Source organism: Struthio camelus, chromosome 3 (genome assembly GCF_040807025.1).
Source record: "Struthio camelus isolate bStrCam1 chromosome 3, bStrCam1.hap1, whole genome shotgun sequence".
In the NCBI taxonomy this organism is placed as follows: domain Eukaryota; kingdom Metazoa; phylum Chordata; class Aves; order Struthioniformes; family Struthionidae; genus Struthio; species Struthio camelus.
The window spans coordinates 9,049,475-9,076,001 of NC_090944.1; the positions used below are offsets into that span (position 1 = coordinate 9,049,475).

At 48.8% G+C, this 26,527-nt stretch overlaps 1 protein-coding gene across 10 annotated transcripts in view; it reads right to left on the reverse strand.

Moving 5' to 3' along the window:
- The window catches only part of NCOA1 (nuclear receptor coactivator 1), a 177,635-nt gene that overhangs the window by 102,646 nt on the left and 48,462 nt on the right, over positions 1 to 26,527 (reverse strand). For all 10 annotated transcript variants that reach the window (XM_068936750.1, XM_068936749.1, XM_068936754.1 and 7 more), the window contains exon 2: positions 21,353 to 21,522. The gene's annotated coding sequence lies outside the window, so the exon portion shown is untranslated. The remainder of the gene's footprint in view (positions 1 to 21,352; positions 21,523 to 26,527) is intronic.

Below are 26,527 nucleotides of genomic sequence, written 5' to 3' on the forward strand. Positions count from 1 at the left end.
TACCAAGCATGTCACGTTTTTTCTGCATTAGAGGTTAGGCCACTAAGGGAGATGGCAACCATCATCTAATCACTGAATCACTACTAGCTGCTCCTTGCAAGCACCTTAGATGGGACTCATCTTACCTCAGCTTAGACACCTCCATCCGCACTGGCCACCACAAGCCCCCTGCACAATCCCCGCAGAGGAAGGGGCACTTCTAGGGAAGGATCCCTCTTGTGAAAAAAAAGCCAGCTCTCTTGCAATCTTCAAGCACGTTTTTCTCTCAGCTGACAATAAAAGGCATCAGCTTGACAACTAGCTCAGCGGCAGGTGGCTACGTTTAGTGACATCTCCCATCTTCTTCGTTAATGCCAAGTTAGATAAACAACGTATTCTACATTATCTTATCATTGGATGTTTCACATGAATACCAAGATTTACACCACCAGCATTACAGAGCATGGAGCATGACACCCTCCTCCAATAAGGCTGTCACCGATTGACTCCTGAAACCACATAAACTCCCCCAAAGGGTAGCTGAGGCAGACCTGCTTGGGCGATCAGGATCTGGATTTGATGCAGAAGAATGCATAGAAGTGACAGACGGCGAAGAGGGACAGACCCAGAGCAGCGACTTGGCCATCAATCTTTTTAGGAATGCGGACCACCCAACGGTTGCATTTATTTATTTACTTATTTTAGCTTCACTTTGATGGGACAAAAAGGCCTGAAACGCGAGGATGGAGGCTAACATGACCGCTTAGTTGGGAAAGTATTCTGTAAAGAAGAAGAAGTTTGGACAAAAGAGAAATGGCCGTGCAAGATCTAGACAAATAAAAGGCAGGAGGAAGCGGTACCAGTCGTTACCGGCGTAACTCGTTGCACACGGAGCGACACGGGTGAGGGAAAGGACAAGGAGCGCGAATTCCCAGGGATGCGATTCACCACTCGGGAATGAAATATGCAGCAACTTTTCCTCTAAGAAAGGAGATACAAGTTCAAGCGACCATCCCTGTGTACGCTTATTTCCTTTGCTTATGTAAGAGCATGTAAGCTTCCATGCAAATTTTGTGGCCTTTGGATATTTTCCAAACTATCTTCGGAGTTAGCAGGCTTAAGCAATCTCAAGCGATGAGCCTACCACTTAAAAACACACCGAGGCCAGCTCTTGAGCTCGCTGGTTAGCGAGGCTGTCACGACCACGACCGCAGAAGTCGCCCTTTTCCTCTACGGCATATTCTGCTGTGATTTTTAAAAGCTCCTGCTAATTAATTAGGCAAACGCCAGGTTTTGCAGCTCCAGCGCGCGTTTCGCCGAGCGGCGGCGCGGCCGCTGCCACCGCCAGCCATTTTCCCGCTAGGACAGACCAACGCCGAGTTTAACATGGGATCGGCAGGTTTCCGGGGCTGCCAAGTGGCTGATCCGCTGCAACCGGCCACGTTTACACCCTAAAAACGTTAACGTAGGGGTAAGGCGAGTTGGCCGCGCTACAAACAGCCTTAGGGAACCTGCCGAAGGCGGAGAACTGACGCAACGGCTGCAGCGCTCGGACATCGCGTCTGTCGAGCGACCTTCTTCCGCGAGAGCGAGCCAGCCGGGGGGGGACGCGGGAAACGCAGGGCAGGGGGGCCCGGCTAATACACGGCTGTTTTCGGCAGCGCTCGGTAATCGTTAAATTGGTACTTAGCACGGGCCAAAACTATGCACCCAGCAGCTGGTTTTAGCCAACGTTTGATTAAACGCAGCTATGGGTCCTTACAGAATAACTTCAGGGTCGCTACACCGGCCCGGCATGTAATCAGTTCGGCTGCTGTTCAGCACGCCCTGAAGTATTAGAAGCCTGCGTCCTAATTAAACAGTTTATTCAGGCAAAAACTACAATTACAGTGCATAATTATGTAACAGATTAGACATGGTACACCGCAATCGATCCCTCCGGACGCTAGGTGAGCGGGGGCGCTGCAGCCCGGCCCGAGCGTCCGAGACGTCACCACCCACGGGAGCCGGGGACTTAGGAAGAAGCAGCAAGTTATTTTTTTAACAGAGCTTCCAAACTTTCTGCCGGAGCCTCAAGGAGGGAGCCGGGCCGGGATGCCGGGCAGGCGGCCCTTTCCTGTCCCGCCGCTCTTCTCGGCAAGGGTAATCGCGGCACGATAAAGGCATGCCGCCCGCGGATCGGATTAAAAGTTTTCACATAGCTGAAGGGGTATGTTGCACCTCGACAGCGCGCACAGCGCAGCCGGCCGGGCAGCAGGCTTGCACGATGCAAGGGGGAAAAAAAAAAGAAAAACCAACCAAGCAAAACCGGAAAAAAATAGCAAACACGTGAGTTGGGCTACCAGGAGCGTTCCTCCGGCCGGTTGGCAAAAGGCCGGGAAAGCGGCCCGTTGCAGGAGCCGCGCGACGCAATGTAACCTATTCTGCGTAGAACAGCTGTCGCCGCAGTTTTGCGTTTGGATAATTTTTTTGTTCGTTTTTTTAATCCCTTACAATCCGCAACTTTGACGCATGGATTTTCTTCCTTTCTGGCCCTGACTTTCAGGAGAAATCCATACACCCTATGATTCGCATTTGGGGTTTTTTTGTTTTGTTTTGTTTTGTTTTGTTTTTTAACCTCGATTGAACAGCAGCCGTTCCTCCACGCTTTCCCACGCCAGAGCCGTCCAGCGGCGGGCCGGGCCAGGGCAGGGAGCCGGCGGCAGCGCTGAGCCCAGGGCTGTCCTGCGACCGCAAAATGGAAACTCCCCTCACAAATTGCAAAGCATATTTGCTAATCTCTTCTGCAAAAGTCATCACCGCATTTCACCGCCTAAGCTGGCATCCCGACGTTAAGGCTTTTTTTGGGGGGGGAAGTATACCTAAAACCAGTGAGATTCAGGGTTTTCCATCCATTTTTGTACATGGTGGTAAAAACCCAGAAATGTGTTTTTATGAGATTTAACTGAAGAGCAAGCAGAACAGAAAGGCATTCTTGCCATAGACCTGTCTGCGCGCCTGTTAAATAATAAATTAAAAATTACAGAGAATTAAGATAATTATTAACTTTCACGGCGGTTACCTTGCTACGTGTCAAAATACTTGAACGTACAGTTTGAACGCTCGTTCTTGCTTATGCAAAAATTAAACACTTCACCGGCTCATCGTTACCCGGTTCTTAGCGGCGCTTGACGTTTCCAGCGCTGAAAAGCTCTTTTCGAAAACCCTTCTTTTTCCTTCCAAGCGCAGCCTTCGCAAGATTCCCGTTCGTGGCCGTTGTTTTAATTATATACCGTACATAAGGCCCTAACAACGCACACCAGGTTGTGTTTATTTTTCCCCAGCCAACTCATCCGAAGCAACGCTCTTAACTCTTTATTCACGTTGCCTGTCCACCGTTCACACCTTTTTTTCTTTTTTTTTTTTTTTAATTCCATTAACTGCCAATAATCATATACATTTAAGTCTCGGTAGCCCGGCCGCGGTTAAAACCCTTGATGCGGCCGAAGAGGCAACGCTCCTACACAAAACTGGCCCCACCTGGGGAAGCCTGGTCTATCCGAAGACCGAGCTGTTAGACAAACTCTACCCCTCCAGCATCGCAGAGCGCAACGGCTGCGCCGAGCCCCGCGCCTCCCTCCCCTCCTCTTCTCCTTAATCGGAGCATGTTGTCAACGCGGCTGCAGCAAGAAAAATCTGCAAGCGTAATTACACCTTGGGACTGCTAACATGACATTCGCTAATAAGCACTCCCCCGAGCATCTGCTGATCTAATAATTGGCGCTGGAAAATAACGCAGACTTCTCCGCGTGACTCCTCGCTCATCCGCCCAGCGCACCGGCAAGCGCCGAACGGCCGCAGGTAGCAGGAAAAGCGCGGTAAGCGCCAACAGCTGGTCGTACTTTGGGTGGCTCTAAGGCGTCCACCGCTGTGCAACACTATCTCGACGATTTAGACGAGGATTAAAACCTTTTGAATCTACCGTGGACCGGTCCGCAGTGATTGCCATTGTAACGCAGCCTGGAAAAAGAATGGAAAGGGGGGGGGGGGGAGAAAAAAATCCCTCCCTGATGGGAATTTCAAGAAGGCTCGTTGTCCATCGTTCAGTCGAAATGACGTTACGTTCAATCTGACAGCGCTCACCCTTCTCGAGCCAGAAATGCAACGGCCTGCGTGATGCTCGCGATAAAGAGACGCCCTTGGCCTTGCCCTGTCTATTTAAGCCAGGGCCGCGTAGGCGTTTTAGGATCACCATCATTTTTATTTTCCCTGTTCTCTCTCGATTTCAGCTTGGATTTTTACGTGCAGTTTCTGGAGCTGCTTAGAAAGATGGTGGCTGCTAAACGAGGAAGAAACCGCCATGTGTTCAAGTGAGCCTTTCCTGGCGTTTACAGTTTCGGTACGTGCTGGCGAGGCTGACGGACACCGGAGACGCGGGTCCATCCCACGGAGCCCTCGCCGGCCCATGCCTCCCCCAACGGCCGGCCGGCCGGCCTCGGAGACCGGCGCGCCGAGCGCAGCAAAGGAAACAGGAGATATCACTCGTGCATAATCCAGTTTATGGAGAGGGGCTGCAGCTATCCAGAGAATCTCGGAAGTGGCACGGGAAACGGTTTTAATCACAAATCTTACCGATGAAATCCACTTGGTGCGCTTTTGGGAAAATCGGGCTCTTTGCGGCTCTTCGGTGAATCGTGCGTCTGCATCGTGCCCAGGTCCCTGCTGGGCCAGGCCCCGCACAAATACCTAAAAAAATGCTTTTCCTGGACTGTTTAACCCTAGGAAGACATGAGAAATACAAGGTAGAGGCAGACGCTGGAGGAGGAAAAAGCTTTCCTACAGCAGCGCATCAGGACAAGGCCAGGTCAGGAGGCTCCTACGCCGGGCTGCACCACCCGACTACAGCGCGGCTCTCTCGGACACCAAAATAACAAGGACTTTGTCCTGCTAGTGCCACTTTTGGACTTGCACGGAAAGAGCCTCCCAGAAGTGCCTTCCTCCCCGCGTCAAGCATCCTTCGACACCGAGCAGACATAAGGCACCGCTCGACGTGAACAAAGCCAACATGATGCCTTTCACACGTGAATAATTAGTTAGCGGGTGTTAAAGAGGCTCTCTTAATTGCGCTCAAGAGGGATGGGCTAAATCCTGGAGAAATTTCATAGATTTGGCAGCGAGCAAGGAATTGCGAAATCGCAGAGCGAGTTAATAGTTCCTCAAAGTATAGCAAAAGTTTAGTTACGTAAGGTTAGACCTTGTAAAAACACCCCGGTGCCTTCAACACGCAAATAGGAAGGCTGCCCATCCCACCTCTCGAAAAAGCACAGCCAGCAAAACGATTAGAGTAAAAATAGTCAGCGCATTCTGACATGATAAAAATACATGTGATTTCTTGCCTTCTGCTTGTGCCAAAACAGCAGAAGATTTTGCCCAGAACGCATTTCACTAGAAAACCACGTGCCCAGCGCTTGCTCTGCCACGCACCGGAAGAAAGACGGTGCAAGCTGCTGGCCAGAGGAGAGCGGCACGTTCCCTATTTACAACTAGCAATGTGAAATAAACGGCATTTTATAGAAACAGTGATTTAAAAAAAAAAAAAAGAAGAAGAAGAAGAAAGAAAAAGAGTTTTGTGCCTCAGGCCTTGGAGAACGAATATACCAAAACTTCCCTTCCATGTTGTTAATTAAATATGGTTCCTAACTGTGGCAATCCAGAAACCTCCCCTCCGCAGGCTTATCCGAAATTAGCTGGCCTGGTGGGACTGGCAGCAAGGGAAGTGAGCGACAGCACAGCCCCAAAACCCCGTGGGGCTGGCAGGAGCCCGCGCACCGTCTTTCCAGCTCTCGCCTTTCAGCAAGGTCTTCAGGCAACGCACGCTATCCCCAGTAGGTTTAATGCTGCAGCACCTAGAAGCTCCACCATGAGAACCTGCTTCTACATAGCCACAGTAACTGATAAAAAGCACGTTTGATAAGGAAAGGCCAGCGATACAGCAAAAACGTACAAAGAGCGTTTGTTAGGTGAACTTGCCGTAGCTCTTGGGCCAGACTGCAGAGTTAGGTCAAACTGACTGGACGGGATTTGGGAACGCTCCCTCGACCAGCAGAAACCAAACGCGTGAGGACCATCCGAGGTTTCTGCTGTACCCCAGCAGATCGCAGCGCTACCCGAGGGAGTCAGCAGCACCTCAGCAATATAAAAAATTAAGCAGCTCTGCACCCATTTTCTGTGCCAAAAGTTCACACACAGCAGGCAGGGAAGGAGGCAAGCAAAGATGCTCGGCTTGGAAACAAATTTGAGAAGTTCCTTCACTAACCTCCTTCGCTCAACAACAAAAATCCCCTAGCATGCCCTCGGCCATCGGAAATATCCTAAATTGTGTTTTAAACAACAAAAATCCACTGGCAAAACTTGCAAAACACTGCAAGGATACCAGCTGCATATGCTGTAGGGAACAAAATCATCTGCGATGTGCAAGAGTAGGAAGAAGATTTCACGTGATGGGAGCGCAGCATGGAAGGCATTCGGGGTTTCTTTGGGGTTTCCTGTTCGATTTTTATAAAGGGGGCTTGGTAGAGGGTTTCCCTCTAAACTGAACCTGCACACTGCCCCACTCCCCAAGTCGCGGTTCGGAAGGGGCCATGCACAGGAACCCATGCTGAGCTCTGCTTCAGTCTACGCGTGGCTCTGCGCTTAAAACAGGCCCAGGAAACCACTCGCAGAAGAGGTTTTGCTGCAGAACCAGCATGCATACTCATAAAAAACAATACATGTCAAACTAGGGCATTGGGAACGTCCTTGCAAGGCTGAGACACCAGGCAGCCACCCTGAGAGGCTGCCCAGAGCGGCTTGTTGCGTTGGCCACATCCCGTGGGTTTGGGGATTTCATTTTTTAAAAGATGGGTAGGGCGAAAGAAATCGCCTGACAAATACAAAGTACTTTTGTTTCAAGGGTCCATTCTGCTGCTTTACAGAGCATAACCCCCTTAAAAAAAAAAATCTCTGAGAGTAATGCTTAAATTAAGTGGTCGGTATTTTCCTCTCTTATGGCCCAACAGGTCCTTCGGCAGAATCCAACTAAGTCCATCCTAACCTGCTCCCCTGGATGTCTCCTCTCCCTGGATGTAGACTGAAAAATCAGTTTATTGCCAAACTTTCATATTTCCATAGATGTGGTGACCATATCAAAATATCTTATTCATTTCACAATACTACTATCTGGCATTAAAAATAAAAAAAAAAAAAGAAAGAAAGAAAAAACAACAACAACAGCTGAGAAGCTGAGAAGAAATGCAGGGAAAAACTCGAATGAGACTGTCTTCATGAGCAGTTTGTGTTTTAAGGGCTGAATACATTCTCAAGGTTAAGGGCAGATAACCCGGAGACACCTAACCTGCTCAAAAGCCAGTCTTTTCTCTCTGCAGCAGAAAAAGGTTAAAAAAAAAAAAAAGCGCAAATTACTGCAGACCGGATTTTTGGTTTTTGTGGTTTTTTTGGCTTAAGAAGATCCATTCGTTATCCAGAAATCCCCATGCAGACAAGTCTCAAGAGAAGGCTCCTCCTTCCAAAGCTGTGGGTGTTTTTTTGTTTTTTTTTTTGTTTTTTTGTTTTTTAAAGAAAATTAGGAGTGCTAGTCACGCTCCTGTTCGTTCGGATAAATCTTTGTAACAGCCTCATGTTGGCAAATTCCAGTTTTGCCTCAGAAGGGAACGGAAAGATACATCCGTTCCCTTCCACGGACCATTTTATTTTCGAAGCTCTGTTCCCCAAGCAGGACCACGGGGAGGCTCCCTGTCCCATCTCACCAACTGTGCCACTCGTCAGAGGGAGTTAAGATAGCAGCATTAAGGAAATGGTAAGAAGATCTTTAATTTAAAAAAGAAAGAGTTAAGTCGGTACTTGATGTTCTCAGCAGGAAACTTCTGCCGTGGATGAATGCCAGCTTTTCTCCTCTCCTGGCCTTAGACAACACCAGGCTACTCTCAGCCTTGTGGCCAACCTGGGCTGAGATGTAGCTGGCTCTGCCCTTTAGAGGGGCTGTACAGGAGATTGGGCTTTTTGGAATGCCAAATAATTAATAAAGATAAAACACAACCTGAAAGAGCACGTCTCAAAACATGGACATCTCCCTAGGATTGTAAACAGATCCAGATGGGGCAGACAAGATCCTGACGGGGTGAAACTCGGAGCAAGTCGTCTTCCGATTCATGCCCATGCACTACCAAAAAAGAGGACAACTTAAAATGCTCCCTGGGATTGAGACACATGAGCTACTGCGCCTTGGAAGCGATATGGGAGAGAAAATAAAAATAAAATATGATCTTGCATAATCGTATACTTGCATGCAAGATACTCTGGCCTGGGAGAGGATGACGAGAGCAGAAATCCCATACTCTGATTCAAATAAATCTCTACTGTTCTGATAATGGAAAAGAATATGGGCTTTCAGAGAAGAAAACACAGGAAGAGAGTTTAAGCTCCCTGCCCAAGATCAAGTACTGAGTCAATGGTAAAGCAAATTTCTGACCTTAGATGACTGCAATCTAATCTCTAGATCACATCTGACTCCCCGTGCAATAGCATACTGCAATACCCTGCTTTTAAATGCCAGTCTGGGAGGAACAAGAATGGCCAATGTACTCTCAGCCATCATATAAATGCTCGAAGAACGAAAACGAATCACAGCAGGAAGGAAAATCTTATCAGCCTAATGTTGTATTAATTACTGTTTCTTGTTACCGATCGGCAAGAAGTGGAACTGCTATTATTTGGCCGAAACGCTACAGAAGCTAAATCCGACGTTGCCCTGGAGAGGAGCCGTCCTCTGCTTAACTGAGCAATTTTCTGAGTGCTGTTTGCACCTCCCAAGCCTGCTATGTGGAGATGCTAAACTTCCCAAGCTCCAAAGGGCTGCAAAGGAAGCTGCTAACGCTCTGCACCTTTGCAAACAGATTGAAAGCACCCATCTGAGAGGCCAAAACTCCAGCCTCAAGTCCCCGCCTCCACCCCACCCAGGTACGAAAGCATTTACCAGCACGTATATCCTACTTGGGCGCTCCCCAGCAAAACGCGAGGGCAAGACACGCGCGTCGCAGGTCATGAATCTCCTGTTTGCACTGAGGCCTGCCGCCCTTTAGGGTGTTTGAGTCCAGGACAGGAGCAGCAGGGTGCGTGTATGCAGAGCAAACATCACGTCAGCAAGCCCCGCACGTGCGCCGCCGCCGCTCCACCTCCCGTAGCCGGGGCTGAAGGTTACTCTGGGTAACTGCACGGCCGACGAGCCCCGCTTCGCTTCGGCTCGGCGCGATACAGCTTGCAGAGCTGCCGAGGCAGGGGAGCCCAAAGACGCAAAGCGACGCCTTCGCGTGGCTTCTTAATGCGGGCGCTTCCTCAGGCACGGTCTTCGCAGAAGAAGGCATCGCTCAGCCTTTCAGTCGCTGCAGTTCTCAAGGCATGTCCGAGCTTATGGAGCGACTTAACCTTCAAGACCTGGTACAAGGAAACACGTTCGACAAGGCTGTATGCAAACATGCGGTACGCCGGCAGGCCGGCTCCGGGAGGGCAGAGCCGGACCGTTCCTCGTGCCCTCGGCGATCCACCGCGTACGCCAGTCCCAACGCAGCCGGAGCACACGTTTCTGCTTGCTTGAAGCGAAAGCGCTGTATCCAGCTACACTTACGCTACCGCGTTCCGGCTTTAAGGGACACCGCGAGTTTGCCAGCCAGCTCATATTTTCACACGGCACGAACCTGCATTTAAAGGAGATTTGGCGAAAGAGGGCAAACCACCCAGTTATCGCCTTCCTGCCAGAAGAGAGCAGAGGGGGCTCACGGATGACCCGGACATCGTTTCGGTGACTCGCGTTTGCGGAGTTTGCAAACGTCCCTACCTAGTTCTTTTCCATCCAGGCGTTTAACAAATAAAAAGCCACGCTTTCCCCCCCCCCACCGTTGTTTTAAACTCTAGGAACGTTTTCTCTACCTTTGAGTTTGCGCTCGAGTTTTCGTCCCCTTCTCGACCCGTCTAGCGCGGTGCATCTTCACGCGGACATCTATTCCAAGCAACGCGCTTGAGGCACGCGAGGATTTTTAAGGTCTTTGGTCCTTTGTTTGTTTTTCTTAAAGACCCGTCCCTGGCGTCAGGTCCAAACCCTGACCCCCAGCCCAGGGTACGTGTAAACCTCCCTCTCCACTTGCACCACTTTGCATCCGCAGGGCGGGCGAGCGGCGCGGCAGCGATGCTGCGGCGGCCGTCTAGCAATACGTTTATCCAACAGCCCATTTATCCTTTTTTTTCCCCCCCCCCCTTTTCGCTTTACCAGAGCAAGATCGATCTGCCTCTTCATTACATCATTTCTACTCACGGTCCCTTCTCAGCTTTCTCCTTGAAGCGGACGGCAGCGTGAACTCTGCAACAATTCTGCGGCAGGTCCTGTGGCAATCTCACGCCACAGAAAAGAGTGCAAGAATCTCAACAAAAAGGGAAAAGGAACGGCTTTTCCAAAGACGAGGGGGCGCGCGTACGCGCCAAGGCGAGCGGGGAAACAGGAGGGGTCGGGGGGGATCAGCTCCCGCTCGGAGGGAGCGTGAGGCTAACCCAATTAAAACACACGCGCCCTGGGAGAGTTTCGGAAGCACCGTGCTGCAGAAATAAGTCCAGAATGACGCCTATTAAATCACAGATATTAATAGCGGGAGAGATCTGCAATTAGCTGGTGAAATGGAGGGCACGGCCCACCCGGCATTCGCGGCTGCTGCTTATCCGGCCGCATGCTTCACGCAAAGTTATTTTGCAAGCTGCCCCTGCCGGGTGCACGCTGGAAAATCTCCCTCCGCGCAGTTGAAAATAGCGGAATTTCAGCACCAGACCCAACGACAGGTGACGTTTTTTGGGTGCCGCGGCCGAGCCCGGCAGCAGCCCTCGAGACCGCAACACGGATGGACAAGACGCTCCGGCCGCCAGCGCCAGCCCCGCTAACGCCGTGCCGGGCGTCGCGGGCGCTGCAAGGCCGCCGGGTGCTCCAGGAAGCACGGAGCAAGGGGCAGGGCGAAAACAATCCCCCCAGGTGGAAAGAGGGACAAAGTCTGGACGGAAAGAGATGTTCGTGAAGCATTACAGCCAGAGAAGAAGCTACATTAAAACCCTTTCCCCATGCTACCTGCTGGTCCTTAAAACGAGATGTTTCAACGCTGCAAAAATAGGCGAGCGCTAGAGAAAAATACAGCAAAACGGCTGGGCTGCTCCACATAAGAACAAATGTTTCCAAAAAGTAGGGCATCCCTTGAAAGGCAGAGTATGCCACAGAGGTGAGTGACAAAGGGCTGCGAGCTAGAAGTAACCCAGGCGCATTTTTGTTTCATTCTCCCAAAAATTCTGCACTGTGAAAGAGCGCCAGAGAAACGATTACTGAGTCATTGGACAAAGCAAGAAATTATCACCGATCGATTAAACGGCTCCAAAAAAGCATGAGGACCGCAAGCAGGAGATCACAGAATCACAGAGCGGTTGAGGTTGGCAGGGACCTCTGGAGATCATCTAGTCCAACCGCCCTGCTCCAGCAGGGTCACCTAGAGCACACCGCCCAGGAGCGTGTCCAGACGGCTTAAAACTTCAATCTTTTAAAGAAAACTTCAGCTGGAAACCAGAAAAGGGATGGGAAAAGGCTACCTGGCTATAAACCTGGCGCCGTCCCCCTGGAATCCAGTAGGAGATAAATCATCTTCCTGCACAAATTGGAAAAATGATGAATACTGAAAGTAGGAGAAAGTGTTCAAGTGCTACTTTGCCAAATGGCCACTGCTCCAACATTACAGATGTTTGAAGGCCAGCTTACGCACCAGAACTTGGGCACACAGCAAGCACGCTCTCGGTGAAAACTGTAAAGCCAGCACTGCAAAACCGTTTCTGCAACAACGCGGCTGAAGCTGCCTGCGATTTTTTTTTTTTTTTAAGATGAAACTCAATGCGAAAAAGAAAGTACCTAGTATTTATTAAAACATTAAGAAATCAATAAAATTACTAGTTCACAATGATGCGTAAATGTGGAAGGGGCTGAATTTCGATACTGCTAAACCCACGCGCCTGCAGTCCCTACGGCTGCACAAACGCGGGCAAAGGAGACGGCTCCAGAACTGCACCGCAAAGTCCCCGCTGGTACAAGCATACCACCAGCTCCGTATTGATACCAGCAAACTATGAGACAAGTAACGGGCTTGTTTTTATTTGAAGCCTTTCCCCTCCGTAATTAAAGCCTGTGGAAACAAAGCGATGAAAAGCCTCAGCTGCAGCACGGCGCTTGCAGCAGGGCGAAGGCTGGGAACGGAGATCCTTCCTGCAGGAGATGGCAGCTACTGGACCTGGGTAATCACAGCCGAATTACATCAATTATATTAACGTTAAAAATGTCTGTCCCCGAGGGCTCTTTTCCTCAGAAATACTGCATTTTAAGACCATTATAGGAACAAAACTTTCACTGACACCAAGTCCCATTCAAGTAAGAAATTCGGGTCAAATTAGTCTGTAGCAGGTATTCCCAAAGGCCGGCGAGTGCGGCTGGGTTGCACCAGTCCACGCCTGGACCCAAACTGGGCGCGAGGCAGAAAGATCATTTGCACGCATCTAATGTGTCTTAGGAAATCACCGTTACAAACAGGAGGGGGGAAACACCAAACTATGATTTTTGAGAACTGCAGCCCTAACAGGAATAAATAGCAAAGAGCGAGCATGAGCCGACAATTTAATTGACAAGTCTCCCTCCCCTATCCCAATGTCAGGGCAATCAGTCATTTCATTCGCTAAATTGCCCTTAGGAACAACAAAGAATTAGGCGGTACGAAAATATTTTTTGGTTTTGTCCTTCTCTCCGAAAGCCCGGCTTCCAAAGGAGAGCGCGTCAGAGGCGGACACTTCCCACCGCTGCAAGAGAAAGTCCCGCGTAACCAAGCGCAGCGCTCATGAGCGAGACGAACGGCTCTCACCACGTCTTCGGTCGAGGTGGATGCCGTTCTTGGACGTCAAAGCAGACATGTAGTTAGCTGTCATGATATATTTATTAGTCCGCTGATGAGTTAATTAAAAAATTTTAATAAGCTTTCAGTACTTACTGAAATCATCTACTTCCACGTACGGGCACGGTGTTGATGGGTAAGTGGTATGCCGAAGGATTTGGGGGGAGGATGACTTCTCTGCTTGTCTGCAGATGCTCTGATCATGGCTGACAGCTGCACATTTACCTGTCCTTCAGGTTTAACACGCCAAATAGTTCCTAGACTGCTTATAGCCCATCATCCTTCTATTATCGCTCCGTCGTGTTCAAAGACCACTGCAACACCCCAAAACCAGACTTGGCGTACAGTAACGACAGACGACGGATGAAAGAGCCCGCTGCCAACGCTGGCGTCAACAACGGCAGGGCGGAAAGGGTCTCGAGCTCCACGGCGTGCCCTCTCCGGGAGCGACCCGCAAACAACGCCTAGTCCTAACGCAGGCTCTTCACCCGCCGGCGAAGCCCGGACACGACGGCATTACCGCGGTGCTTTGCGGCGGCGCTGTCCCTCCGGCTCACGCGCGCTGCCCAACGCTCCCGGCCCGTTCTCGCGGCAGCTGCACTTTCCGGCTAAAGCGAGGTGGAGTCCACAGCAATGCAGAGCTAAGGCAGCCCGTTTGTGACATTAACGCTATTACACTTTAAAAAAAAAAAAAAAAGCTGCAGCTGTATCTGTATGTCATCACTTGGACATGCCCTTGGGTCTCCGCTGACTTACTTTCACGAACTAAAGACAAAGGAGAGAGGGGCTAGAGGCTGCAGGAGGCGAGGGGACGGCCAACGCGAGGAGACAAAGACCTGTCCTCCCCGACTCGCGCAGCCGCCGCCGCCCGGGGAATACGCTCCTCGTGCCCCCAGCCTTCGCAGCAATTAGGCAGAGCTGCGCTCGGCCGGCGGAGCTGGACCCCGGGGAGCTTCGGGCTCGCGGCCACGGAGCGGCGAATAGCAATTCACGGGTTTGGGTGGCGTTTCCTTGAGCGCGACGTTCCTCAAGGTTTTCCTTGCATCCTGTGCAAACTCCTCTTGCTCCAGCTTGCACCCGCTGCCGCTCGTCCCCGCACCGGAGCCGGGGAGCCGCCGGCCGCCCCTTCTCCCGGCCGCGCCAGCCCGCGCCCTCGGCCCCTTCCTCGAACAATGACCTTCTCTTGGCCTAAGAACATCGATTTTGTTTGTCATCCTTTCGTTCGTTTAAATTACGATTTTTGAATTGCCCGTTCAGATTCGTACCGCGTCCCTCCAGGAATCTCTGTCGGAGTTGGTGTTGGGGTTTTTTTGGTTAATCCTGCCATGTAAAGCATGCAGCTTTACTTATTGTCTGTCTCTAAAATTTTCACTATTGCGCTTCCCCCAAATTTAAGGCTTCCTTCCAATACCTTGCTGTTACTTTCAGACTTTCATGCCAGTATCTTAATAAAAGATTTTCCCTTCGTTTGGTACGCATTAAGAGATGTGCAGAAACTGCTCAGCTGTACAAACCTGCGGCTTTACTTATAACGCTAAAAGACAAACAACCCATCCGCTATACCGTTTCTTTGTTATTAAAATTTGCTAATTAGTTAGCCTCGCGCTCTGCACACTTGGGCTTAAGACAGTAGACAATTTCCCCACGGACGAAGCCGGTCCCTTCTCAACAAGCTATTCGCGCTTCTGAAAGGAAAACGCACGCTCCCAGGTGACGTTTGGATACCAACAAGCCATGGGGCAGTTCCCCTTTGATTTCAAATTTCATTTCAACTTCTCCAAATACACTGTAATATCCTTTCCGCAGTTCGTCGGTAGCGGGGAGGTGTGACAGCTCTACTGAACAAATGTATGCCTAGGAACGCCGGGATAACAAGGCAAAGGAAGCAGAGGTGGGCAGGGGAAGCACGTTGCAGCTAAGGCTTTATTAACCTCACGAGATTTCTCTGAAGTCTGCAAGGAGAGTCTAAGGTCTTTGCAAAACTGCAAGAAAAAACAGCATCTCTCCGGAGCTCGCTCCATCCTCCTACCATCTCCTCCTCCTTGCAGCAGCCAGCGCTGCCCTAACCCCTCCACTCAAAACTCCCCAAGGTGCCTGAAAGTTCAGGAGGAGAGCAAGTGTCGCAAATAGATGGGAAAAACCAGATTTCATAAAAAAACATCACTTGCCTTCGCATCTATTAGAGTCCAGGGAGTTAACGCCTCTGCATTAACTACCTCCGTGCCCGAAGAGGGAGGCGAAAGCCTCTTGCAGCCGTTCCAGCCCACCGGAGGGGGCACCCGACGGCTTCTCCGCACGCTCCCTGCGCGCGTTGCATTTCACCCCAGCCGGCTGATGAGTCCTACCAGCAATGTATTTGGGAGCTCTAAGCATCATTCAAGGCGCTTTCAGAGGCTGGCGTGTCGGGCAAGCCTTCAGGCAAGGCAAGAGCGATCCGCCGGGGAGGAATGCTTTCGGTTGGCGTTCCAAACCAGCAGGATTTTGGGCGGGTTGTGTAATGAAAATTATCTACCAGTATTTCTGGTTCTTGGAAAGTCGTACTGTCGATGACTCTGCCGTCTCCAGCTCCCAGGGCTGACTCAAGAGGAGATAATAATCACTTAATCCAGCATTCAGGCAAAACGGCCAGCAAATGCTTTCAATCCCGGTCCTTCCCCCCCGCATCGGAGCGCAGCGGCTCCCGGCGGTCCCCAGTTCTGGGAAAAGCGCCGGTGGCAGCACGTGTGTGTATTTATTAACATGTACCTTCAACTTCAAACACCAGGAACGGGGTATTGACAGTTTTCTTTCTGAGAAGCAAACAGAGCCACATACTTAGCAAAACCTGGCTGGTGCATATGAAAGCTATGCACAAACATCAAGAAATAAAAATAACAGAAAACTTCTCACTTCTTCTCAGCCAACAGGTAGGCCGGGGGGGTTCCGTGTTTATTTTTCAAAAGTTTATCAGAAACAGATCTCACCACTCCTGAATCATTCACAAGCGGTTACACAACTCCCTTTCAGCACTAAAAATGTGTTTAAGCGATAAGTGGGGAGGAAAAAAAAAATCTCTAACTAAAAGCACAAATACTCTCTACCAAGGGTTCAAGCCTTTGTAGTTTCCTCCCTCCAAGACGGATCAAAAGCAATAAAACAAACCAAAAGGCAGCTCTGAGCAAACTTATTTGTTATTTTTAGAAGATAAAAGGGCCCCCTTTCCAGATACCGGCCTGTCCCACGTTGCCACAGAAGCTGCTCAGAAGAGCAAGACAGCGAGGGGCAGGCATTAACATGGGTACCCACCAGCAGCACCTGCTACTCACCTAGCATATAGTTATTGTATTATTATTATTCTGCTCCAAGCTGGTTTAGCCTCAATTCAAGAGGCTTAAGCCAAAAGACAGAAACCTGTGCAGAAGAACAGCCTTAGCTTTGGAGAAGGAAGGAATCGCTCCGGAGGGGACAGCCATCACACCACGACCACAGCCAGGGTCTACACCCACAAAGATGTGAGGCTGCCCAGTAAGGCAAATTCTCACGCAAGTATTTATATACGGTATTTTCTCTTAAATGCCTTTATGCTGAATGAACAGGCCTCTGCTTCATTCAGTCCAACCAGCTGCTGGATAAACCTCTTCTCCGAACAGAAAAACGGCAGGACATCTATTGCTTCTCCGACCGCCGGTGGCAACGGCCGGGGGGACAGCAGCCCGTGCCTCGCATCCGGGAGCGCCCGGGATCAGGCGTTTCGCGCCTCGGGAGGGCCGGCGGCAAACTGGGAACACTGAAGTGAGGTGCCCTTGAGAGGGTCGGAGAAGCGGCTAACACAAACTGACAAAGACGTACCAAAATAGCTAAAAGAACGGAAAAAAGTAAATAGCTATCAATTTATAACCTTGCATCCACAGGAAGAGCTTGTACAGCACATACTACGTTGGGCAAAGAACAGCAAATCATTACGTCCAAAAAACTCACGGACCCGCTGGAGTGTGTGGTTTTCAATTATACGATACATCATCTTTGCAGCCCAGGAAGCAGAATTTCCTTGAGGGCAGCGGAGAAGCCAGCAGACTAAAAAGCCTTTAACATACCGAGCATCGTTTGCTGTCCTGTTGGACGCGGGTTACAACTCTGCTCAACCAATACGCAACCCCATTTCCACCCCATCTACTCTGCCTCTACGCTAACGCAGCAGCAGCACGCGAAAAAGGTTGCGGTGACTTGAGCACTGCAGAAACGGCTGGGGCAGGTTAGATGGTTCCCACCACGCTGTCGTCCCTGCAAAGAGGGCCCAGTGCTCAGAGCTGAGCCAGCAGAAGGCTTCACGTGAACGCTCCTCGCTTTGCTCCAGCACAGCGTGGCCAGCTCAGGTTAGACGGCCGCCGGACACGGTTCAAGGCAGCCTGGCGGACTTGGCGCTGATGAAGGAGGAGCGCCGGCACAAAGCATCCCGTCGGCTGCACGCCCTGAAGCTGCGATCTCAGCTGCGTGAGGAGGGACCAACGGCAGCGGGGAAGTGACATCTCGGACGTCCATGGGGTCTCACTCTGGTCTGAGAATTAGAGCTGGATCTGAATAGATATTTGAAAGCCTAAGGAAAAGCTTCATTCGCTTACAATTGCTAGAGACAGCAAGGAACCCTGATGAAGTGGCTCGTTCCAAAAGAAAAGCAAAACTGCAACCTAGTCCGGGACAGTGGCCGTCAGGACAAAGTGGCCAAAACAGATACGGTCAAGCAGCAAGCAACATTTAACGCAGGCCCAGCAAACCCTTAGTTAGACATTTGAGTTTTTTCAAGCGCGAAGCACCAGAAATTTCTACCTCCTGGAAGAGGTGGGCGTCCCAAATATTTTCTCTACAAACAAAGCACACAATCTGACTGTCCAACTATAGGATGTACAGGCGAAAACATTAGCACCTACGGGTATTTAGAAACAAAAAAGAGCAGAACAAGTTCTCCGACGTGAAATTAAAACATCTCCCTGATCAAAACAATTCTTCCTTAATTCCTTATCGCAAAGCCAAAGTCACCAGCAGGCACGTGAACTCCTACGAACGGCTTTCTTCTCCACGTACGCCTGAAGCCTTTGTCTTCAGCATTGCGCAGACCCCTCTGCAACATTTAACATAAACATCTAACAGAAAGGCATTTCGGCCCTAAGCAAACGATTCGCAGCGCTGAGCTAAGGGCTGCAGCAGAATCAAATGATCAAGTGCAAAAAGAAAAACCCAACAACTTGGACACCTTTAATAGCGTGAACGCTTTTTGTCTAAGCTTTTTAGGTCTTGGCTACGAATACGAGAAGAAACGTGCCGGGGCTCTGCCCTCCCGCGCGCCGTCGCGACTGCAGGAGAGTCCTTCTCCCCGAGGTCCCCAAAGCGCTGCGCGCATCTCTGTTTTGATCGGCGCGACCGCACTGCAAACGCATGGCTGAAACAACATAACCCTCTCAAACCAACACAAGGTGTAGGAGAACGGCTGATCTAGGAGGCCTGCAACTGCCAGGTCTGTCATCTGTATCCTTTCTGCTTCTGCAGCGGGCTCGGCGAAAAGCAAACGGCAAGCGAGAGGTTACGGCTTCAAGGAAACGCGCGTACAGTAAACACCTCTCAGGAGATGCAATTTATGAAGTGTTGCAACACTTGAAAACATTGTTAACAGCAGGAAATCTATTTAAAGTGGAAAGAATATGATCATTAAGGAATAAAATGGGAGGTTCAGTTCGGCAAAGACCTAGGGCTAGGGCGGGGGAGGGAGCGTCCCGGCTATCGTATGTACGGTTTTTCATCTCAAAGCCCCATCGCAGGGTAAAGGGGAAGGGAACTCAGTCATCACGCACTGGTTTAATACAAAGCCAAAAAGTCCATTTGCTAGAGGAAAAAAATGAAGTTTAATAAGGCGGGTGAAAAAAAGCCGGATGGGAGGAACCACCTTGGGTGAAGGCAGAGCTCTCCCCAGCAACTACCTGGGGCGGGTAGTGTGTGTCTCCTAAATTAGGGGGAAAACCAGTGCATCCAAGAAGGCACCTCGTCATTATATTTAATCTAGAACTGCATTTTCTTGGTTCGTTTTCCTCTCTGTAAAGATATGCAGTTTCACAATTCAGAATTTAACCCGTACTTGGCTGGGCTGCATCTGGGAAGTTGCCTGATGTTCAGACTGACCTCAGGTAACGCATGCCCACCACCAGCTATGTGATTCATACTCATTGCCTGGAAGAGAGGAAGAAAATGAAAAGCTGTGTACAGCCCAGGTCCTTCACGGCCGCTACCCGGACACGGTTTGGGACACAGTTCGATCCGACCGGAAGTGCCTCTGCCGGTGGTCGCAAGACCAGGGCAGGCAGTAGCCCAGGCCCTAAAAGCAGGAGGTTGGCAGTGGAGGACGTTTTGGGTGATCCTGTGCTCTCACCACCTCAAAGACTGCCCCTGGTCACATACTGGAGAAAAAAGAATGAAGGCTCAGAGTACCAGGAGCTCAGGTTTTTGTTTCTTGGTGATATGGTTCACCCACTTCCAATGAAAACGTAGCTCCTCTGTCCAGAGGGAAAGGTGATCTTTTTGTGGTTGAAAAATCCCGAATTCCACTGTTTATTTATTAGATAAATCTGCCAGCACAGTTTAATAATTAACTCTGAGCACCACTTCTATCACTCAATTGGGGCTCTGTTGGTTTCTTATAGCTTAACAAATATACTCATGGGAACTTCAGCCCACGGACAGCCCTGCTATCCACTGACCACAGAGCCCTCTTCCCACGGGCAACTCCAAACCTAACGGGTAGTCAACAGTAACACACAGCAATCCTGAGCGTGATAACATCTGAGTTTGACAGCCATGCTATCATCTGTATCACAAACGGAGGAAACTGAGGCACGGAGCTTACCCAAAGCTTACCCAAACTTACCCAAAACACACAAGGAAGCTCTCAAATAGACTATCACAACCAAACTAGATGGGGCCATGTGAGAGGTGGAGGCTCCCGTGCTATCCATTACTTCTTTCCCAGCTCAGGTGGTGGTATCTACCCCTGCTTTGTCCACCCCACAGATGAGCTGAGCATTTCTCCCTGCTTCCATGCAAAACTCAACTCTCTTGGTTTAAACCACTTCCAGCGGCCCCTTGCACAAATCCAGCTCCTCTTGCACTGAAGCAGAAGACTCTGCATGTGACCTTTCCTGCTCCACAGGCAGGGGGAAGTTGACAGTAGCCTCCAGAATAGTGACACTGACATCATAAAATCACAGCAGTCCCTGCTGCAGGGATCATCCGACCACCGCTCAGGGAACCAGCGAATACAGCAATCAGGTGGTCCAGCTCCCTCAGCCCAAAGCAGCCTGTGGAGGACATCAACACCAGCATCTTACCATGTTTTACTGCACAGAAGCAGAGTGTAACAGCAACTCATGTTCAAGTCAGAAGGAAATATCTCATTGTCCCTTCTACACCACCCAAAACAAGGCCTCACTCAGAAGTATCTCGCAAGACCAGCTAAGCTCATACAGGGAGTTGGAATACAAGCAATATAAATGCTCATTAAACAAAGGCAGCTGTAGTGATACGTATAATTTTTGCCTCACGGCATGTCAGTTAGAAGCTGATTTTTCAGTGGAATTAGCAGGGGTACAGGTCTCCCTGCCTCAGGATCTACAGCAGTATGCACTGCCACTGGAGGGTGGCTGCAAATCCCATACTCACACAGCAGCTGCAGTTGATCCACATTCAACTGCTACTTGTTTTACCATTTTGTTCTTTTCTAAATATATTCTACGGCCTTTCCAAGTTATCACTCCATTATAACAATTTTCCTTTAAGATATTGTTGACTGTGGGCAGACCACAGAAGTGTTCGAGTCGTTACATGCATCGGCAAGGAAGGGCTCCGAGGATGCTGAGTACACTGTTCTTGCTCTGGAAGTTGTATTAGTCCTTGCCATAAAACATTATGATTTCCCAACTTTGTGACTTTTAAAATCTCTAGTTATGGACTCAATTTGCCAGTTCAGAAGCCTGGAACACTACAAGCCAGCCTACCATGGCCTACCAAAAACATGTGGCATTCTTTAGGACAAAACCTCTGCATAGCATTCTGCCACAGCTGCAATTAGCTATTCAATTTTGCAAAGCATATTGAGACAACCCGGTTGATTCAGGCAATAATTCCATCTTTATGAGCTTTCAAAACAATTCTCATAGCCACCAATGCAATGCAGACTGAGCACACATCTCATGTACGGAAAACAACCCAAAAGGATGCCAAGGACAGAGAGAAACAATGACTTTTGCTTTCAGCATCCTCGATAATTAATTCCACATGAAGAGGTGCTTCAACAAAAGCAACCTCTGTGACAGGTTTAAACATTTTTTTGCCAGAGGAAAGAAAAAAACAGAGACCTGAAAACTTACCTCTCTCTTCCAGAGGTGAAAGATGGTTCATGGGAAAACAATGGACTCTTCAGTTAATTAAACAGCAAAACAGAAGAATCCTAGAACTTCAGCAAACGCAGGCATCGATTGTCTATGGGCAGTCTTCAAACGAACTCTTCTGATAGGGGACCAGCATCAGCTACTGAATCCTGAGGAAGAAAAGAGAGTTTGTTTGCATTATTTCCCAAATAATTAAATATCACAAGATGCAATTTTCAGCATCAGTGGAAAAACACAGGAGTTAAGGTCAACTACTAACTCACATCATTAATAGCTTGTTAGCCTTATCAATCCTATACATTTCATGATGTCTTATTTTTTATTTCCTTGCAAAAGAATTCATCAAGGCAGCAAGAGCTCCTCAAGCTTCAAGTCACTTGGGGAAATAAACATAAGTGGAAGTTTAATAATCCTACTGAGGGGTGTTTTTAATTCTCCCCTCCCTCTTTGCCAGCGCCACTCCTAAGAAATAAAGACTACCCTCCAGAAAAAATACAGCGCAGATCTAGTAGCAGATCTGCCGTGGTGAGACATCAGCTACACGGGACGGGAGATAAAACCTAGCACCAGAAAATTACAGTTGGTGTTTACAGCCAACAGGCCACAGACCACCACCGAACTCATAAAACACAAAGATAATTAGAGCGTTCCCTGCCTCACAAAGGTACGAGAGTAAATTGCTGTTGTTATTAAGCATTAAGCTAGAAGTGGATCAAGGGGGTTTCTCGAGTTCCTCCTCCTCCACAGACTTTCCGTGTCATCTTCGACAAGCCCCATAGCCTCTGAACCTACGATGAGGATAGATAATATTTCTCCACTGAAACACACATGCCATAAAAAGATATTAAAAGACTGCAGCACGTGCGTTTTCTTCAGCCCCGAACTCTCCTGGAGTCACACCAGTTTGAACTTTGTTTTTCTCTTTCCAAATGCTAATGCGCTAACAAAGCTGCGGTTTCCAAATACCTTACGTGGTAGAAAAATAAAAGTTTCTAAAACTGCACTCTGAACACTACTACGAAGCACTGCCTCAGTTCTAACGAAAAAGTGAGTCATTAAAAAAAAAAAAAAAAAAGAAGAACCAGCTATGGAAGCATCTAGATGAGGTCAAGAAAATGGTTTCCAAGCTCCCCAAAGCGCAGGGAGCAGCCATGCTCGCCAGGTACCAAATCGAACCGGGAGAGGCAGAAGCCACACAACACTTCTGAACTTTTATTTGCAGTAGCTCTAGGATGCAATTAATCTTAATCAACTTAGACACCTACGAGCCGCTGGAAACGTGAGCTGGGAGTTTCGGGTTCCCCCTGCAGTCAGTAAAAAGCAGTAGGCCCATGAGCGTCCCATGGAGATGGCCAACGTGGACCTTAGGGCGCTAAATTGCTCTCGGCTCGCACCCCGGCAGCGACGGGGAACACCGCCAGCCACAGGGACGCCCGGGACCTGAGCAAATCGCGGAGGCATGACCAGCTTCTCCAGCACCCGTTTTTGGACCCACCTGCACGCACACAACCCACTGCACCACCGAGGCGCCCAACCTGAGAGTTTTATCCCACCGGCAGAAAACACTCTTTGCGTTGCTAAATAATATATATATGTCCCAGCTCATTAAAGAGCTCTGTCCTTGAAACCGCATTTTAATTACGCTCACGACAGCCTCTTGGACAGGCAAGAAAACACTGATCAAAGCTGGGCATGGGCAGCGCCCACGGTGTCAGCGATTGCAACAATCGCGTTTCTCGTGTGAAAACAGACCAAAACCTAAAGCAACACCATCTCTCCCCAGCCTGCTGAGAGGCCTGCTTTCACAACCCTGAAAAGTAAATAGATCGAATGATTCAAAGGAGGGAATGTTAAAACCAGAAAAACATAAACAATAATGGAAACCTTAAGAATACGTTTCTAGATTCGGGGGGGGGTTGAGGAAGCGGGGCGCAGATCAAGCTCCTGAAGCTAAGAAGGAAAGGTGGTCGTATTTGAAAAACCAAAACACACATCTCAAGCTGGCTTTCATGAAAAGGAAAGCAACTCTAACAATAAAAACACACAGAACAAGTGGCATAAAGGCTAAACTGCTGGCATATTAAAATACGCCAGAAACAAGAAGTGATATGAATCAGCAGAAATGGCACAAGAAAAAAAACCTATTACTCATAGCTTTTAGTATACTAAGTTTTAAAAATCATCCAGGAACAAGGAATTCCAATGACAGCTGAGGACTGTTACTCCACAGAAACATAACAACTACCAATAATACTATGGGAAGGGCAGAAGAGTGCAATAAATATTCCGTTTATCAATTAAGAAGGAAACCAGATGGTTTCGTCGTGTCACAGGGTGGTACAGAAAGGTTGTCTATTCCAAACAACAATTCAGGCAGAGGTGAAACAACAGGTAATGAAGTTGGTCATTTTTAAGCCAGGAGATCTTAACCTGCATCCCGGGGGGGTTTAAAGGAGCTGGACGAGAAGCCCTCTGGACCTTTCAACTGAGTTTTTAGCAAGCATCAGCTCTGGAGGGTCCATAAAATTGAAGGAAACCTGATGCTGTGCAACGTTTGACACGGGTGAGCAGGAGGACCAGATTCAATTGGAAGCTATCTGTCCAACTGACATCCCAGGAAGATGAGGGATACGCTCACCTAAAACCTGGTTAGGAGTTAAGAGGAAGTAAATAAGCCATCAGCCATACATCTTAAATCAGTTGGTATGTGCTTTTGTCAAGATCCCAAGTTTGGCTGCAACCTGTAAGAGCTCTGATGCAACACATTTGCAGCTCTGTAAATCATTTACCTTTGTACAGTACGATTTCTCAAATAACTGGAATTACATTACATAACACGGAATACATTAAATAGATTAATAATTGGCCAACTGACAAGTCATAAAATATAGCTAGATCATCATTAATCATGTCAGTGCACTGAAATCCCAGAAGAATCGGTCTTCGTGACCTGCATTATCCTCCCCCCACCCCTCCCCGCAGGGATGAGTGGAAGCCACCGCAGCCCACGGACGCTGAAAGCTGTAAACACTGACGAGTGCAAGATCTAGATCTTTTACCAAAGCGACGGCAAGCAAAGGAGCTGCATGTCTTTCTAATCAAACACGAGCCTGCACCTAAGAACAAAGACACTTTTCAATCCAGATGAGAATGACAGAGGAGGGACACAACAGCAGCCTATAAAGCTACCAGCAGCCTGGAGAGAGCGGTCAGCAGTTGACTGTCCCTGTATCTTCCAGCGTAAGGACAAGGGGGAACGAATGAAAATAGCAGGCAGTAAACCCAAAACCAAGCAAGGGACAGCAGATCCTTACACACTATCTGGCTAAGCTGCCCAGCTCCTTGCCACGGGATGCTGCGCATGGTAAATCTGCATGAGCTCAAGGGAAGACCAGGTATGTCACAGAGAAGAAATCTCCTGATGGTTACTAACAGAAATCATGTCTAGCTGAGGAAGTCCTGGAGATGTTAAACATGAAGAGGCTGGAGAAGTGGAGAAGTATTGCACTTGTCTGTCCAGTTCTCCTGTCCTTTTGGAGTCTCTGCTTTTAGAAACAGGGTATTGGGTAGACAGATCTTTCTCCTGATCCATTACTGTCGTTCTTATAGTCTTACGTGACACAACAGCAAACAGAACGTTGCAAAGCAGTAACTTTGGAAAAAGTATCAGTGATGGTGATCCACAACTGAATATGACTTGCCAGCACTGGTCCCTTTAGCAGCAGCCCTACATCATCCCTGCGTACAAAAAGAGAAATCCTGAATGCAGGTGCTATGCTCCCCCTGCGCCTGACACTATATTTTAGCCACTACTAAAATAGCAACTTCCTGCTCTGGCCTCCAAGAACTCAGGGAGATTCACAAATTAAAATGCAAATACTCGCAAGAATGTTGAAGGATTGGGAAGACACAGCTTATGGCGAAAGGTCGCAGGAGCACAGGCTATTCAGGTTATTAAAGAGAAGATCACAGGCAACTGCACTGCCATCTGTAAACACGAGTCTTAGGAGAAAAATGTAGGTAACGGGCACTTAAGACTAGCAGGCAAAAGGAAACAAAGATCTAGTGGCTGCACACCAAGCTAAACAAAGTCAGATGAGGCATCGGGCACAATATATTAGGAGCGAGAACAATTATGGGGTCTTAAAACAGCTCAGTAAGTGCTGCTGTGCATTCTCCACCACTGTGAACTTCTCAAAATGCTACTAGACATCTAAGAACAACAAACCCCGTTTCAAACAAAGCTGAACTCAGGGAGGTCCTATGGCCTCTCTTAGAGGAGGTCATATTGGATAACATTAACAGTCTCTTCTTTTCCAGAGCTGGAGAAACTGTGGCTTTTAAACTAAATGCCACTAAAAGTAGCTTCAAAGTCACCCCCATACTGCAGCTATGTGGCATAATTAGCAGCAGGGCTATGCTGTCCCAGGGCTGTTGGATGATCTGAATCCATACCACAGAAGAAAGCAGATCTGTGAAGCCAGACATCACTAGGTCTTCCTGGGATATAGAACCACTTCAGAGAGCAGCAAGGAACTGCTGCATGTAATTCCCCGCCAGAAGCCCTCTACTGCCTCAGGCTCTCCAACGTCATCCACAGTTTCTTGTTCCCAACTATACGAAGGTTTTGTTATGCTTCTGCGGGTCAGGAAGTCTCCTCTCCTGTAGGCCATGAATCAATCACCCACCGCTGACCGGAGAAACCACCATTACTATGCCTCCTATCTGCAGACCACTGCCAGTAGTCCATGAATCACAGTAAGAACTAAGAGTAGTAGTATTTTGCCTTTTCTTTCCAAAACATAGTACCTTGAGACAATAATAAAAGACACTTTACAAGTATTACTATACCTTCAGTTACTATGCCTTCAGTTTAAGCTAAAAACATATCTGGAGGACAGAAATTAGAAATAAGTACCCATAGATAATACACAACAGCAGCTCAGGGTTTTTTTCCCTTTCATCAAAGGCCTTTTAATTAGAAGCAGTTTGTATTTAGAGATTTTCAACACAAAAAGTCAGGCCCTTTCAATAAAGTTTGCACTGACGGGTGATCTTTGCTCTTCTCTTTTCTTCCAAAATCCTATATTCAGCATTTCTTGCTCAAGCTATTGACAACTTTCAGTGAATTGTTTGAAGTGATTTGCTTTCAGG